Source organism: Phoenix dactylifera, chromosome 4 (genome assembly GCF_051530095.1).
Source record: "Phoenix dactylifera cultivar Ajwa chromosome 4, Ajwa_hap1_PhDact_Kaust_v1.1, whole genome shotgun sequence".
NCBI lineage: Eukaryota > Viridiplantae > Streptophyta > Magnoliopsida > Arecales > Arecaceae > Phoenix > Phoenix dactylifera.
The window spans coordinates 17,045,874-17,064,848 of NC_143193.1; positions in this window are offsets into that span (position 1 = coordinate 17,045,874).

An 18,975-nucleotide genomic window follows, 5' to 3' on the forward strand; every position below is an offset into this window, starting at 1 on the left:
CCTAATCATGTATATAAACTGAACAAAACACTTTATGGTTTAAAACAAGCACCTAGAGCATGGTATGAGAGGCTTAGCAAATTCCTATTAGAACATAAATTCTCTAGGGGAAATGTAGATACAACACTGTTTCTGAAAAAGCAAAACAAAGATATGTTATTAGTACAGATTTATGTTGATGATATCATTTTCGGTGCTACTAACAATCGTCTCTGCGAAGAATTTGCTGATTTAATGCAGAGTGAATTTGAGATGAGCATGATGGGAGAGCTGAACTACTTCCTCGGGCTTCAAATCAAACAGTCTGAAGGAGGCATCTTCATCAATCAAGCCAAATATATCAAGGAGATGCTCAAGAAGTTTGATATGGAGGGAAACAAGTCAATCAGCACCCCCATGAGCTCATCATGCAAATTAGACCAAGATGAATCAGGTAAATCTGTAGATCAGAAACTGTATAGAGGTATGATAGGATCTTTATTGTATCTTACTGCAAGTAGACCTGATATTATGTTTAGCGTTTGCATGTGTGCTAGATATCAGGCTAATCCTAAAGAATCACATCTAGTTGCAGTTAAGAGAATTTTTAAATACTTAATAGGAACTAAGAATATAGGATTATGGTACTCTAAAGAATCTAGCCTAAACTTAATAGGATACACAGATTCAGACTTCGCTGGAGGATGTAAGCTTGATAGAAAAAGTACCAGCGGGTCTTGACAATTTCTAGGAGAAAACCTTATCTCATGGTTTAGCAAGAAACAAAACTCGGTTGCATTGTCTACTGCTGAAGCTGAATATGTTGCAGCTGGGAGTTGTTGTGCTCAAATCTTGTGGATTAAACAACAACTAGAAGATTATGGCATTAAACAAGATAAAATTCCCATTAATTGTGATAATACAAGTGCCATTAATCTAACTAAAAATCCAATTCAGCATTCAAGAACTAAACACATTGAGATAAGACATCACTTCATAAGAGATCATGTATTGAATGGTGATGTGATACTCCAATTTGTTTGTACTGATGATCAATTAGCAGATATTTTTACAAAACCCCTAAGTGAAGAGAGGTTTAGTGTGCTTAGGAGGGGATTAGGAGTGATTGATCCATCCTAGTGGTAGTTTCCACTAGATTTATTGATTTTGATGATTAGATTGTGGTTAAAATAGAGTTTCTTTTCACTGATCATCAAATCAGATCATACTTTAGTGTTTTTCCCTCATTTGGCACGAATGTAGCATAATTTTTAGGTGCGTGCCAAAGTTAGAGACGACTCGAGTAAGTTTCAGAGTCGGCTCCTGAGGGAGAGTCGACTCGCGCATTTGCGGGAGTCGACTCGCAGAGATGGCAGCTGAGGGGGAGTCGACTCACATATAGTCGGGAGTCGACTCGAGGTCTACAGGCGCATAAGGAGAGTCGACTCGCGCATATTCTGGAGTCGACTCGAGGTCGAGTCGACTCGCGACTCAGTGGAGTCGACTCGCAGTCGGGATCCGACTTTTTAACCCTAACTTTGTCGTTTCGAAAACACTTCTTTCTCAAGCCGCCACTGTTCACAAGCCCTAGAGCCGACTCCTAGGTCGTCCCCAAGGCTTTTTCCGTCGACCCTTCACCGTCCCCTAGGGTTTTCCTCCCTTTCTAGGTCGTCCCCAGTCGTCCCCAAGACTTTCCCATCGGTTCTTCACCGTTCATTAGGTTTTCCTCCTATTTTAGGTCATTATGCCGCGTAAGACCGTAGTCCGGAAGAGGTCCCGACCCGAGGCCGGTCCCGAGCGGCGCTCCAAGGCTCGGCACGATCCCGCGAGGCCACAACCTCCGGCTCGTTCCCCGCCTAGGGCGGTTCCCGCGAGGCCATTAGCCGGGAAGGCCGTCACCACCGGGAGATATGTCGACTTCGACTATCTCTCCCGGGAAGGGTTCACTATAGGTGATAGACTCAGGGCCCAGGGCTTAGAGTACTTCCTCACCTTAGATCTCCCCGCATATCCAGGGCTCATTAGAGAGTTCTACGGTACCGTCCATCGGGGAGATGGGGGTATCGAGGGCACAGTAGCCGGTGTCCCTCTGTTCGTTACGGAGGATCTTATTGCCCACATCCTCCACCTTCCACTAGTAGGGGTGGCTCCCACACACCCTGAGGACAGGGTTGAGGCCCTTACGGCCGTTCTAGGGCATCCACCCCAGTCACCCATAGACGAGGTATCCGCTAGCTCACTACCGATTGAGATGCGGATCCTCTTGAGTATATTGTCTAGGTCCATCTTCCCTAAGACCGGGAGATTTGACTTTGTATCTGAGAGAGACCTAGCTCTCATGTTCTATATGCTTCATGACACCCCAATCAACTTCTCCAAACTCATATATCGATACATGTGTGAGCCACTAGACAGACCTAGGCTCACCCTACCCTACGGCATGGTCTTCACATTATTATTTAGGGAGTACGAGATTCCTATCCCTGAGGGGGAACCCTTTCGCGCATTGCGATGGACTGATCGCACGCGTGCAGGGACCCTACACAGGATGGGGTTTCGGAAGAGAGAGGAGATTTGGGTTAGGAAGTCATCCATCACCACACAGACCATCAGACCTTCCCCCAGTCCTGAGCCCGATTCTGACTTTCCTGACGTACCAAACTTTCCACCCACTTCTGCTCCTACCACTTCCGCCGGACCCTCCTCCTCGGCTCCACCACCCATGGAGGTCCGCATTGATCCTGAGCAGCTCCGGGAGCTGCGGCAGGAGATAGTCCGAGATCTGAGGGATGAGTTGCTTCGGGAGCTCCGAGGTTCGATGCCTACTCCCTCTCCTGCGCCCACATCTTCCGCGTTGGTTCCTTCCCTGACAGCCGTGACTGACATGACGGCTGAGGTGCGGCAAGCGATATACAACATGAGGACCTTGATGCAGGCCCAGTTCCATAGCATGGGTGAGGTCACGAGCACCACTCGACAGATGCGGGATGACATCGGCCGTGACATGTCCACCACTACCGCGGGGGCCGAGCGCTTGTCGAATGTGCTCATCGACAAGCTGGACGGACTGCAGAAGTCGGTGCTCGAGCTGGATACGACACAGAGCAGGGCCATCCAGGCCATTATTCGCCAGCTCGAGAACGTCACCAATGCGGTCCAATCACTCGTGGAGCGCATGCCTCGAGGAGACACATCCTCGAGAGGAGGAGCCACATCCTCGAGAGGAGGAGCCACATCCTCGAGAGGAGGAGCTACATCCTCGAGAAGACTATAGCTACTTTTTGTATTTTGTTTTGACATGTATTGTTTTGCTTTACTTATTGTATTCTGAAATGTACTTACATACAAATTAATACAATGAGTAGCCGCATTTTTCTTCAATACTGTGCCTTTTGATCTATGTTTGATTGTGTGTTCTGATTACCTCCTTTTTGATATGATGACAAAAAGGGGGAGAAATATGTATAAAATATGTAAAAGGGGGAGAAATATGCATAAAATATGTAAAAGGAATCAATGGAAATCAATAAAAAGATAAACTCTTAAAACACACAAATTTGTTCTAAGTGGATTCGGTACCTCGAGGCTCATTATCTCTCTTTTGGGGCTCCTAATGGAGTAATCTCCAGAATCTATTCAAGGGATATTCGGAGATTAGCTGAATCCTACTCAAGAACAAATTGACAGATTTTCCTTCTAAAAACCAAAATTTCAGTTCAAAAACTTCAAAGCATTAAAAGAAAATTCAAAGAATCAAAACAAAGTAGAATGCATATGTTGAGGGGGAGAATCTGAAATTTTAACAAAGCTAAATCATTAAAGATATATAAGCCAAACAATTGATTGCATAATTTGAAGGCTTATATAATTCCAAATAAAAGGGGGAGCTTTAACTCCGAAATTTACTGTTTCACTCCTTTCAAGCTTGGATAAATTGAATTACCAGACATTTGAATTCATTTATGGATTTTATTTCATTGTTTATTGTGCAATTCACCTTACATATACTCAATGTTTTGTCATCATCAAAAAGGGGGAGATTGTGGAGTGATTAATTAAAACCCTATTTGATTTTGATGAGCTCAAAGCATTTGAGTATATTTCTTGTTTACTAATGAATTCAATTAAGTGTTTTCAGTGAAAATCTTCTCTAAGTGTCTCTAGACTTGGTTCATAGTATTTTGGATAAGTTAAGAAGTCAGCTTGAACCAAAGTCTGAGACTCGAGTCGACTCCAGAGTATCACGAGTCGACTCCAAGCGTATTAAGTTCACTGGCACGGGCTCGAGTCGACTCCGGATCGGTACAAGTCGACTCCGACTGAGAACAGACAGACGAACAGAAAGCTTCAATTCAAAACCTGCCAGCGAGTCGACTCCCGAAGTGCGCGAGTCGACTCCAATGTTTACCGAGTCGACTTCGGAGAAGTATGAGTCGACTCCAAGGAGTCACAGGCAGAAAAGTCAGAGAGCAGTTTTCGGGTCTGAGATTCGAGTCGACTCCAGTGGAACGCGAGTCGACTCCGATGGTTGGCAAGTCGACTCCAAAGAAAGTGAGAGTCGACTCTCAGAGGAACACAAGGAAAAAGACAGAAAGTATTTTTCGGACTCTGAGATTCGAGTCGACTCCCGCAATACGCGAGTCGACTCCGAGACTCCGCGACCACAAAGAAGACAGAAGACCAAGTTACTGCCTCTGAGATTCGAGTCGACTCCCAGACAGCTACAGTCGACTCCAAGGCAGCTTCACATCAAAAAGGCAGAAGACCAAGTTTCGGAAACTGAGAGCCGAGTCGACTCCGAGGAAGTTCGAGTCGACTCCAAGACTGGACGAGCCAAAAAGACAGAAGATAGGGAGTTCGGGCTCTGAGCGCCGAGTCGACTCCCAGGATTGACGAGTCGACTCGAGTGGACCAAATTCAAAAATAAATCCACGGACTCCATGGGATGAGCCGACTCCGAGAAAGCCAAGTCAGCTCCAGAAGTTGGCGAGTCGACTCTAGGTCAAGACGAGTCGACTCCCAGTCGCGAAGGCAACTTTAATTCAAATCTGGAACAGTTGCCGAGTCGACTCCGGAAAAGTATGAGTTGACTCCCGCTACAGACGAGTCGACTCCTGATCGCGCGAGTCGACTCCAACCCACCAACGGACACATTGTCAGGCTGTGCAGAGTGTGCAGAACGGGCAGAAAAAGGTGTCTAACGGCTAGTTTCCGTGGGGGTTGGTTTAAATAGCCACAGAAGACTGTAGCAAAGTAGAGAACAACCATTCCACTCCAAGTATTCAAGCATTCAATCTCTGCAACCTGTTCTTCAACGAAAAAAGAGGGCTGCATTAACTGCATCCACCTACATCTTTCCAGCAATTAAAGAATCCTCCTCCTGCATTCAAGTCGACTACACATTCAAGAGGAGACCCGAAGTTTAAGAAGCCATTCCTCTTCTCCAACTTAAAAGCGTTTGAGGGCTTCTAAACTCTTTTCAGATTATATTATTTTCCATCTGCTTTTGAGAAGCTTAGTTTTCTGTTTGTCTATTTTATTTACAACTTGTATCTGCTTGGTTCAATCGGGGGATTGAATCAAGGGTATTGAGGTTGGTTGGTGAGCCGAGTGTAAAACCAACGTGTGTAAGGGTTCGATTGTGATCCCGGGAAAACAATCGGGGTGGTTCTAGTCGGTGAGCCTGGAAAAACCGACCGAGTTCGTTGTGAGCTCGTAAAACAACAAGTTTGGTTGTGAGCTTGGAAAACAACCGGCTGTAATCCAAGGGGGTTATAGTGAATTCCCAAATGAGACTTGGGGAGTGGACGTAGGAGCAAGGGTTAGCTCCGAACCACTATAAAACTTGGTGTTTGTGATTGATTGTCTCTCTTCTTCTTCCTCTCATATCACTCACAGCACATAGCAATTAATTAAACAACTTGCAATAGTTTTAATTAGTCCTTCACAACATTTTAAATAGCTAAATTATTTTAAAACCCAATTCACCCCCCCTCTTGGGTTGTCTATCTGGGCAACAGATATGGAAAGGAAAGAAACCTAATCTTAAGTATCTTAAGATATGGGGTTATCATGCTTATGTCAAAAAAAATTTTTGGACATAAGCTAAGTGCTAGATCGGACAAGTGTACATTTGTAGGTTATCCTAAAGACAGTTTAGGATATATCTTCTATGATCCTACCGAACAAAAGGTATTTGTTGCTAGGCATGCCACTTTCTTGGAAAAAGAGTTTTTCTTAGAAAAGGCAAGGATAGAAGAATTGAACTTGATGAAGTTCAAGACCTACAAGGTGAGACACATAATAATCCTCAACCAGATGTACCCATGGAAGAGGTACAGCCACTACACACTGCTCCTCTCCGAATGTCAGAAAGAGTGCGAAATGCACCTGAGAGGTATGGATTTATCATTGAGAATGATGAAGCCTACATCGTTGATAACGATGACCCTCTGACCTATTTGGAAGCTATCAAGAGTAGGGACTCTGATAGATGGTTGGACGCCATGAAATCTGAGATAGATTCTATATATACAAACCAAGTGTGGACTTTGGTTGATGCACCTGAGGGAGTGATTTCAATAGGGTGCAAATGGGTATACAAGAAGAAGATAGGAGCTGAAGGCCAAGTAGAAACAGAAACCTACAAGGCCAGGCTAGTGGCAAAAGGTTTCAGGCTCTTTTTGTTTGGAAGTGAAAAAAAATTCACATTTACAGTTGGGTCTAGAACAGCGGTTCAGTGTCAAATGAAAGCTAAGCGGGAAAACAAGGTATTGATTATGATGAAACTTTTTCGCCAGTAGCTATGCTCAAATCTATTCGGATTATGCTTGCTATAGCTGCATACTATGATTATGAGATCTGGCAGATGGATGTCAAAACCGCCTTTCTTAATGGTCACCTTGAGGAAGAGGTTTATATGACACAGCCAGAGGGATTTGTCCCAAGAGGGAGAGCAAATCAAGTATGTAGGCTTAAGAAATCCATTTATGGATTAAAGCAGGCATCTAGGAGTTGGAACATCCATTTTGACATGATTGTCAAAGAGTTTGGCTTCATTAAAAATATAGATGAACCTTGTGTGTACAAGAAGACTAGTGGGAGTGCTATTGTCTTCTTGATATTATATGTGGATGATATATTGGTCATTGGAAATGATGTTCCAATGATACAATCGGTCAAGACTTGGTTATCAAAGAAATTTTCCATGAAAGACTTGGGTGAAGCATCCTATATACTTGGTATAAGGATCTATAGAGATAGATCTAAAAGGATGCTAGGTTTGTCCCAGTCTAGGTACATTGATAATGTGCTGAAGAGATTCAGCATGGATGGAAGTAAGAAAGGTTCCTTACCCATAGGACATGGCATACAACTCTCTAGGAAGACGTCTCCTAAGACATCTGAAGAGAGGAATAGAATGAGTTCTATTCCCTATGCTTCGACAGTAGGGTCGATCATGTATGCTATGTTATGTACTAGGCCTGATGTAGCTTATGCCTTGGGTATGGCAAGTAGATTTCAGGTAGATCCCAGGGAGGATCATTGAAAAATTGTGAAAAGCATTCTCAAATACTTGAGAAGGACTAGAGATGTTTTTCTGATTTATGGAGGATCAGAATTGAAACTAGAAGGCTATTCAGATTCTAGCTTTCAATCTGATCCAGATGATAGCAAGTCAATCTCTGAATATATCTTCACTTTGAATGGTGGAGCTGTGAGTTGGAGGAGTTCCAAACAGCAAACTGTAGCTGACTCAACTACTGAGGCAGAATACATAGCTGTTAGTGAAGCTGCTAAGGAAGCAGTCTGGATGAAGAAGTTCATCACAGAGCTGGGTGTAGTTCCTGAGATTGCCGGACCAGTCCCAGTTTATTGCGATAACACTGGAGCTGTTGCACAGGCTAAGGAACCAAGGTCTCATCATAGATCCAAGCACATTTTGAGACGCTTCCACCTTGTTCGAGAGATAATCGAAAGACAAGACGTCAAGATTGAACGAGTAGACACAAAGAACAATATAGCAGACCCATTTACTAAAGCTCTACCACAGCAGCAATTCAATCGTCACCTCGATTGTATGGGGTTAAAATATAAGGGCGATTGGTTTTAGTGCAAGTGGGAGATTGAAAGAGTAGATGCCCTATAAGCCAATCATTTGATGGGTTTCTCTTTGTAATCCTCCAAATCATGTACTTTGACACTCGATATATATCAATAAAGGCATTATGTTTCATCATTTGCTGCTTATCTATTTTATTATTGGATGATGAACCCCATAAATTAGGACATTGGTTTTAGGGTTATGATGAGATCATACCAGTGAGACCTAAAATCCTAAAATCCTAATTTAGAATATTTTTAGTCAAATTGGTATATTGAGTCGGGGATCAATATTACCGGAAAGACTGGCACATCTTATGTATGCTCGATGTAGAGGGTGATTGATCTCACAATCACTTGTGTGAGACACTAATACAAAGATGTGGGTGCTCATTAGAGGAATGAGTTCACTGAAATGACCAGCCATGAGAACATCTTATGGATTCTTACTTAATTATCAAAAGATGGTTCTCATAGTGGGAGTTGTGCAAGTGATCCTTAGACCTGAGATCACCATGGTACCTTGTGCACTTGAAGCTATGTTTTGGTTTACCCTCATTCACGACATTGCGTTGTGTACGGGGTATTCTGGATATGGTGGATTTTGTACGAAGGTTGTGAGTAGGTCAACAAGGAATCTGTCACTTCTAGTAAGAGAAGGTAACATCCTACTTACTCTAATCTTATGATGATTCAAGAAGCCTTTGATCAAAGCAAAATGAATATTAGAAAGAGTTTCTAATGTTTCATTGTTTGAATTATCATATAAAAGATTGAGAGAGATATGAATAAGTGATTGAGTTTGATATTGATCCATACTCATGCACTTATTCTGGATGTAGTATGACTGAGGGATTGAATTGCACAGTAACTTGCCACTGAAGGGTATGTTTGGATTTGTCCAATACATTCCTTATCTTCTGGGTAGACATGATACGTTGCTAGACGTCAATCATGTCTTGTGGGTTGATCGGATCAAAGAGTTTGATTAGATCAAAGCATCAGTAAGGTTCTGATTGCTAAGTCAGGTTTAGCACTAAATTAAACCTAAATTGGATTAGAGGTATTCTAATCATGTTAGGTCAACTTGCACCTGCACCTACTGCTGACTAAGATAAGGAACCCAATGGGTCACACACAAGGAAATTGATCAAGGGTCTAATTGGATTAGATCTGAAGGAAAAATTTCCTGAGTTGTCCGATAAAATCGAACGCCAGGCATGAAAAATCAGTTTTAATTTTTTTTATTTTATTTATAACAATTATAAATATTAAATTTAACTTTTGTGTAAAATTACCTCAAGGCCGTAGCGGAAGTTGGTCGAGGTAATTTGAATCTGGATCTGGATCTAGATCTCTGAAGGTAGCTCTGCGAGGCCTGGATCTACAAGCCCTCTACTTCGCACGCACGTCAAACTTCGCAGGAAGGTTGGATGATGTTTTTACTCGTGCAAAACAATCTTTTGCAAAAGGACCCTTGGAAGAAAAGAAATCCAGAAAAAGGACGTTCCTTTTTCTCTTTCTTTGTTTCTTCTCTTTCTTTCTTTCTTCAGTTTCTTTTCTCCCGTTTCTCCACAGCACGCACAAGCCACAGATGCTCGTCTCTTGATCCCGATCACAGAGGGAATGGAAGGGAGGAGAGGACACCGGATCTGGGCCGAACTCCAAACCACCAGAGAGAAAGGACTCCTTCCTTTCTCTTCTTCTTCTTCTCCACAGAATCAAATCTCCTTCTCTGTCTGACGTTTTCTTCCCAAGAAATTTTTTTTTCTCTCTCTCTCCATTCGAGAGGAAACGGTGGCCTACAAATAGGCCAACGCTGAGAGGAGTTAAGAGGCGTAATGGTCCAGCGTTATTGAATTCATTCATTATCAAATATGAATGAATTTGATAACGGTTGTTTCAAAAACAACCATGGAATAAACCAGCGATTAATGCCTATTATTGCCGGATTTCAAAAATCAAACTGGACTAGAATGTTGGCGGTTCAAAACCGCACATTCCGGTCCAGTCGGCCGTCTGGCCGGAGGCCGGTTGGCCGCGCAATCGCCGGTCGGAAAGCTTGCGGACGCGTGAAACAGAGAAGCTCTGTTTCATGCGTCCCAGGTGAGTCGCGGCTCACAAAACAAATGCTAAGGGTCCATGTGAAGGGAGTGGTCCACGGGTCCATGGCATTTATTCACGGTCAGCAACCACATAAAATGGGAAAAGTCAACTTGATACAAATGGGTTAGCCCATTTGATCATAAGTTAGTCTATTTGGTTCTAAACCAAATTTGCAGCCCATTTGAATGAATTTTTGACCCGAAAAAATTCCACATGAGTCTGACTCATAGGAGATTCAATTGGGTCTAGTTTCGGCTCGATCCAAGTCCGACTTAGATCAGAACAAATATGAAATTAAATCCCAATTAAATCATGATCGAGCCCAATTACACTAATTTAGACCCAATCAAATCCAATCTCAACAATTGAGTCCTGATCAAGTTCAATTATATTAATTAAAACTTGATTGACCCGAAATACAGACTTAATTAGTTGTTCATCCATGAAATTTAGCATGTACCTCATGTTCAGTGCTAGCTGAACATAGACAGAGCCAAATTCCAAATGACCCATAATTTAATTCTTAATTAAATTGGGTCAAGACCTTCCTACTCAGCTTGACTAATGTGCGTGACTCCGATAGGTTCGAACACTAAGCCGGTAGTACATGGACTACTCCATGCACTAATCGAGGTGACCATCTAGCAATGATACCCGATGTCCGGATAGGTCAAATATGCAAAGCAACATTCAAGAACCTAGACGTATGGTTGTTGCATAATTCATCCCTATGACCTTCGATGCTCAAGATGACCTCAGAGTGGACTGTCGAACTCTGGATCCGGTCATCCATAGTATATTTCAATTAATCAAATCAAGTGACCATCACTTGGTTTACCCTGGCCAAGGTTTTACTGAATTGAAATACAGCAAGACATCAACTCTTCTAATCTGGAGCGGTCAATCCCATCTTGACTCGTACACAGACTTCGCGAGTACTTGACTGCACCCAGCATCCTTCCGATCCCTGAATTAGAAATTCAGGTCATCCAGTGCCTAAGTACAGTGAGTTGCTTGCAAGTCACCGTGACAGTCTCAGGTCTAAGGGGTACTTATGCCCATACGTTTTACGAGCTAACTCCCGACAGTGGAGTGCTACGCAGGTGAGTCACTATTCAGTGACGATGTACTCCTACATCTCACCTGTATGCCATACAGTGTCTCCACACTCCTTGGTTTAAGAGGACAACCAACTAAATGGCACACAACGACCTATACTTGACATAGCTATCGTCCAATTGACAGCTTGTCATTTGGTCGCGAACTGGTTTAAGGACTAAATGATAAAACCTCTTTTATCCACTAAATTAGTCCTAAGGACTTCATCACAATACACAGGAGTTCAATTTGAAGATGCAACACTTGTGATGAATAGAAAATTACCAGAATAAATTTTTATTCATTTTAATAAAATATATATACATAATCCAATTTCTTACAATTAAAAATTGGCTTTGGGACACAATTCCCAACAACTCCCACTTGGACTAAAGCCAATTTGTACAGTATCTTATACCCATCTTCGATTTGTGATAATCGAACTCCTTTACAGAAAGGGCTTTAGTGAATGGGTCAGCTAGGTTCTCCTTTCCATCGATCTTCTGAAGATTGACGTCACCTCGTTCCACGATCTCTCGTACAAGGTGGTAGCGACGCAGAATGTGCTTGGTCCTGTGGTGAGACTTTGGCTCCTTTGCTTGTGCAATGGCTCCAGTATTGTCACAATACAAAAGAACTGGACCGTTGATTGAGGGAGCAACACCAAGTTGATTTACAAATTTCTTGATCCAAACAGCTTCCTTTGCCGCATCTGATGCAGCAACATACTCTGCTTCGCATACGGAATCGGCTACTGAATGCTGCTTGGAACTTTTCCAGTAGACTGCTCCTCCATTCAGGGTAAACACAAATCCTGACATACTCTTACTGTCATCATGGTCTGACTGAAAACTAGAGTCTGTAAATCCCACAAGTTTTAAGTCAGATTCTCCATAGATTAACCATTGGTCCTTAGCATTTCTTAAATACTTAAGGATGGTTTTCACCACCTTCCAATGGTTCTCACCCGGATCAGACTGATACCTACTCGCTACTGCTAGTGAGTAAGCAACATCCGGTCTTGTACATGTCATGGCGTACATAATAGAACCTACTGCAGAAGCATATGGGATTCTACTCATACGCTCTCTCTCTTCGGAAGTTGTCGGACAATCTTTCTTAGAGAGAGAAATTCCTTGGCCTATCGGAAGATAGCCCTTCTTGGAATTCTCCATGTTGAACCGCTTCAACATAGTGTCGATGTACGTGGATTGAGACAATCCAAGCAACCTCTTAGATCTATCTCTATAGATTTTCATCCCTAGGATGTAGGATGCTTCTCCCAGATCCTTCATGGAGAACTGTGATGACAGCCAAAGTTTCACATTTTGTAATGCAGGAATGTCATTCCCTATTAAGAGAATGTCATCTACATACAACACAAGAAATGTGATCACTGAACCGTTAACCCACTTGTAGACACAAGGTTCTTCTTCGTTCTTAACGAAGCCATATGTTTTGATAGTTTTATCGAAACGTATGTTCCAACTTCGAGAAGCTTGCTTAAGTCCATAAATGGACTTTTGTAGCTTGCATACTTTGGACTCGTCTATGGATGTGAAACCCTCAGGTTGTATCATATACACCTCTTCTTCCAGCTCTCCATTTAGAAAAGCTGTTTTCACATCCATTTGCCAGATTTCATAATCCATATATGCTGCTATAGCTAGCATGATCCGAAAAGATTTTAGCATTGCCACAGGGGAAAAAGTCTCGTCATAATCGATACCATAACGTTGACGATACCCCTTGGCAACCAGACGGGCTTTATAGGTTTCCACCTTTCCGTCTGCGCCTCTCTTTCTTTTGAAGATCCATTTGCACCCTATGGGTTTTATCCCTTCGGGTGGATCAACTAGTGTCCATACACTATTGATTTCCATGGATTCCATTTCGGATCTCATGGCGTTAAGCCACAACTCAGAGTCGGACCTCTGCATAGCATCCATATAGGTGATCGGATCCTCATTGTTCTTATCGAGCTCAATGGGATCTGCGTCTTGGACCAAGAAACCATAGTATCTATCCACTTGACGCAGTACTCTACCTGACTGCCTTAATGGTGCTTCTACATTGGGCTCCGGGTTTGATCTAATTGAATCCGGTTCTGTGGGTTCAGTAGATTGTGTTAAATCTTTTACCTGTTGAATTTCACTAAGTTCAACCTTAGAGGCAACAATTCCTTCACTAAGGAATTTCCTTTCCAAAAAGGTTGCCTTAAGTCCTACGAACACCTTTTGTTCATTAGGAAGGTAGAAGTAATAACCCCTAGTTTCCTTGGGGTACCCTACAAAATAACACTTATCGGACCTAGGACCAAGTTTGTCAGTTTGAGAACGTTTAACATAAGCCGGACATCCCCAAACCCTAAGGTATGAAAGTGTCGGCTTACGCCCAGTCCATATCTCATATGGAGTCTTCTCAACAGACTTACTTGGAACCTTATTTAGTATTATACACGTAGACTCTAAAGCATAACCCCAAAAAGATACAGGCAGACTAGTAAACCCCATCATGGATCGAACCATGTCTAACAGAGTTCGATTCCTCCTTTCGGATACACCATTGTGCTGAGGTGTTCCTGGAGGGGTCCATTGTGAGAGAATCCCATTCTCCTCTAGATAAGTCAAGAAATCACCGGAAAGGTATTCTCCTCCTCGGTCTGACCGAAGGATCTTAATACTCTTTCCAGTCTGTTTTTCTACTTCATTACGAAATCGTTTGAACATTTCAAATGATTCCGACTTATGCTTCATCAGATAGACATACCCATACCTGGATAGGTCATCTGTGAAGGTTATGAAGTAGGCATAACCACCTTTGGCACTTACGTTCATAGGTCCACATACATCAGTATGTATGAGGCCAAGAACATCGCTAGCTCGTTCACCCTTTCCAGAAAAAGGTGACTTGGTCATCTTACCCAGAAGACAGGATTCACAAGTTGGCAATGATTCACAATCATTGATTTCTAAAATGCCCTGTTGGGCTAACCTGTTTATCCTGTTTTTATTTATGTGACCTAACCGGCAATGCCACAAATAGGCTTCATTGACATTATCTAACTTAGGGCGTTTATTAGAGGTGTACATTACATTCACAGGCAGTGATAGAGTATAAATGCCATATTTCAATTGTCCACGAAAAATTTTAATACCATTCAAAATGATATCACAAAAATTTTCTTTTATTGATAAACAATAACCATTTTTGGCCAAAAGGCCTACAGAGATGACATTCATTAAAAATATTGGACAATAATGACAATCATCTAATATGACTACTCTAGATTCAAAAACAAGCTGAATGACTCCTAAAGCTAGGACTGGAACTGATCTTCCATCTCCAACGTTCAGGAATCTCTCGTCATTCTTGAATCTTCTACTAACTTGAAGTCCCTGCAACGAATTGCAAATATTAATTGGACTTCCGGTATCCAATACCCAAGTGGTAGAATCATAAATTGAAAAATTACAAGGTGTTATCATATAATTACCTTGTGCAGCAACTGTTTGCTGCTTTTTCTTCTTAGGCTTGTTTGGATCAAGGGACGCTATGTAAGCCGGACAGTTCCGCTTCCAATGACCCATCTTCTTACAGAAGAAGCACTCTGCCTTGCTCTTATCGGCTTTACGCTTCTTAGTCTGGCTGGGCTTAGAGACCCCAGCACGAGCTTTTTGCACCTTCTTCTTCTTTCCTTTCTTAAAGGAAGAAAGTCCTGCAGAAGTCCCACCTACCACATTCACCGTTTCCTTTTTGAGTTGGTGATCCTTCTCATAGGTCTGCAGTAAACCTAGCAAACCATGATAGGATACTTCAGGTTTAGTCATTCTATAATGACTAAGGAAGGTCAGGTAGGACTTGGGAAGTGAGTTCAAAATGGCGTCCTTGCCCAATTGCTCGTGCAAAGGAAAGCCAAGTTTACTTAGGCGATCGATTTGTTCGACCATATACAATACATGATCGGTGACCGATGCCCCTTCCCTCATGCGGGCATTGAATATAGCGCAGGAGTCTTATGTCGTTCAACATCATCAGGTGTGCCGAAAGACTCCTTCAACATTTGAAGGATTTCCACTGGCTGCGCTTCCTCGAATTTACGACTAAACTCATCATTCATCGAGGCCCTCATGATGCAACGCACTGTAGTGCGATCGTTGAGCCACTTCTGATAAGCGTCTCTGATTGCACGTGGTGCATTGGCTGCAGGTTCCTCAGGTGCAGGATCCGATATCACATACAGGATCCGCTCATGCTCGAATACTATTTTCATCTTTCGATACCAGCTATCGAAGTTAGGTCCATTAAGCTTATCATTGTCTAATAGTGTTCGGAGGGACAATGAGTTAGCCATATCTGAAAAATAAAGGAAAAATCCAACTAATCAATATATGATTTATTTAATCCTAAAGACTTGGACTTTAGTCTAAAATTTTCTCCCACTATTTTAATCGAATTAATAGCCTCTACCTTTAATTCGAGGAATTACTTTAATTCCCTAGTGGGTACTAGAATCCGCATAGACTGCATACGGGCCCGAGGAAGGCTCGGCCAACCCATGTGCATCTAAGGGTAGGTACATTACCAATTATTTCTCTAAACAATTTCTAGCAATCAATTTTGCCCCAAGTGGTAATCAGTAGGCGGAGGCCTCCACTGAAAATCCTGGTTAGGTCCAACCATTAATGAACTAACTCGATGATACTACCTAATGTATGATCAGGCCCGAGGAAGGCTCGGCCAACCTAATCACAATTAGATAGCTCAAAAAGCTATCATATAATGAAGGATAATTCCAGTATTTAGAGGAACACCAGACGGAAGCGTCCTGCATGTTCAACTGTAATATTGGACCTATTATCATTCACCTTAATGGGAGGCTATGATCTAGTTATCTATATAACTTTATCATTTTAAGGACCTAATAATTTAGAGGATTTTAAATGATATGTAACACTGACTGATAATTCTAAATCCTCCCACTGACTTCACCAAATCATATAGAGGACTAGCTCTTATTGGTCTATTAGACACCTAAATCAGTCACACTGATTTTTCTTAATGGCATGGGTGAGTGCCAAGTATCAAGGTACCTTAATCAAAACTTGATCGACCAAATTGGCCAGGTAAGAGAGATCATGGGAGGGTTACGCCATTAACCTCTTTCCTAGACACCAACTATGTTGGCCAGGTAAGAGGTAGCCCCAATTAAAAACCATGATCAAATGCCGATTTACCTTAGACACCAATTGGTTTATCAAGTTGATTTAGGTTATCCTTGGAAACTCGGGCTCGACCACTAAGCCACAATCAGATCCAATTGAAATGTTTGGATATGATAAACTACAACTATTGAGTTTGATCATTTTATAAACCTTGATTTAGTCTAGTTCAACTATTGATTAGATTAAATCATGTTTCTTAAGTTAGTCCATTTCAATTTGATTTCATGATTAGGTCTAACCTAGTCAACTAATCTGATTGTGCTAACCCATCCCCAAATCCCATGTTCAAATTTAAATTTTAATTCGAATTTCAAATTTTGAATTTTAAATCTTTATTTGAAATTCAAATTTTAAATTTTAAATTCAACATTTAATTCTTTATTAAATGCAATATGATCATGGATTCAAGGTGTCAATTTATTCCAAATATAAACAATTTATATTTAAATTTTGTGGTCATAATAAATTTAAAACTGAAATTTCATAAACATCAATTATGCATAATTTCACAAAAATAAACTATTTATTTTATGATACAAATTAATCTCAATTTTGTGCTAGGACAACCTTTTCACTATAAGGGGTTAACCTTATAGCAGGACAACCTTATAATTCAGCACAAGATTGATATTTTATCAATAAATCTAGATCTAATCTAAATTTAAAAATTAAATCATGCATAATTCTAGATATTATAGGCCAATTCCATCGGCCAACCTGGCTCTGATACCAGTTGAAGGAAAAATTTCCCGAGTTGTCCGATAAAATCGAACGCCAGGCATGAAAAATCAGTTTTAATTTTTTTTATTTTATTTATAACAATTATAAATATTAAATTTAACTTTTGTGTAAAATTACCTCAAGGCCGTAGCGGAAGTTGGTCGAGGTAATTTGAATCTGGATCTGGATCTAGATCCCTGAAGGTAGCTCTGCGAGGCCTGGATCTACAAGCCCTCTACTTCGCACGCACGTCAAACTTCGCAAGAAGGTTGGATGATGTTTTTACTCGTGCAAAACAATCTTTTGCAAAAGGACCCTTGGAAGAAAAGAAATCCAGAAAAAGGACGTTCCCTTTTCTCTTTCTTTCTTTCTTCTCTTTCTTTCTTTCTTCAGTTTCTTTTCTCCCGTTTCTTCACAGCACGCACAAGCCACAGATGCTCGTCTCTTGATCCCGATCACAGAGGGAATGGAAGGGAGGAGAGGACACCGGATCTGGGCCGAACTCCAAACCACCAGAGAGAAAGGACTCCTTCCTTTCTCTTCTTCTTCTTCTCCACAGAATCAAATCTCCTTCTCTGTCTGACGTTTTCTTCCCAAGAAAATTTTTTTTCTCTCTCTCTCCATTCGAGAGGAAACGGTGGCCTACAAATAGGCCAACGCTGAGAGGAGTTAAGAGGCGTAATGGTCCAGCGTTATTGAATTCATTCATTATCAAATATGAATGAATTTGATAACGGTTGTTTCAAAAACAACCATGGAATAAACCAGCGATTAATGCCTATTATTGCCGGATTTCAAAAATCAAACTGGACTGGAATGTTGGCGGTTCAAAACCGCACATTCCGGTCCAGTCGGCCGTCTGGCCGGAGGCCGGTTGGCCGCGCAATTGCCGGTCGGAAAGCTTGCGGACGCGTGAAACAGAGAAGCTCTGTTTCATGCGTCCCAGGTGAGTCGCGGCTCACAAAACAAATGCTAAGGGTCCATGTGAAGGGAGTGGTCCACGGGTCCATGGCATTTATTCACGGTCAGCAACCACATAAAATGGGAAAAGTCAACTTGATACAAATGGGTTAGCCCATTTGATCATAAGTTAGTCTATTTGGTTCTAAACCAAATTTGCAGCCCATTTGAATGAATTTTTGACCCGAAAAAATTCCACATGAGTCTGACTCATAGGAGATTCAATTGGGTCTAGTTTCGGCTCGATCCAAGTCCGACTTAGATCAAAACAAATACGAAATTAAATTCCAATTAAATCATGATCGAGCCCAATTACACTAATTTAGACCCAATCAAATCCAATCTCAACAATTGAGTCCTGATCAAGTTCAATTATATTAATTAAAACTTGATTGACCCGAAATACAGACTTAATTAGTTGTTCATCCATGAAATTTAGCATGTACCTCATGTTCAGTGCTAGCTGAACATAGACAGAGCCAAATTCCAAATGACCCATAATTTAATTCTTAATTAAATTGGGTCAAGACCTTCCTACTCAGCTTGACTAATGTGCGTGACTCCGATAGGTTCGAACACTAAGCCGGTAGTACATGGACTACTCCATGCACTAATCGAGGTGACCATCTAGCAATGATACCCGACGTCCGGATAGGTCAAATATGCAAAGCAACATTCAAGAACCTAGACGTATGGTTGTTGCATAATTCATCCCTATGACCTTCGATGCTCAAGATGACCTCAGAGTGGACTGTCGAACTCTGGATCCGGTCATCCATAGTAT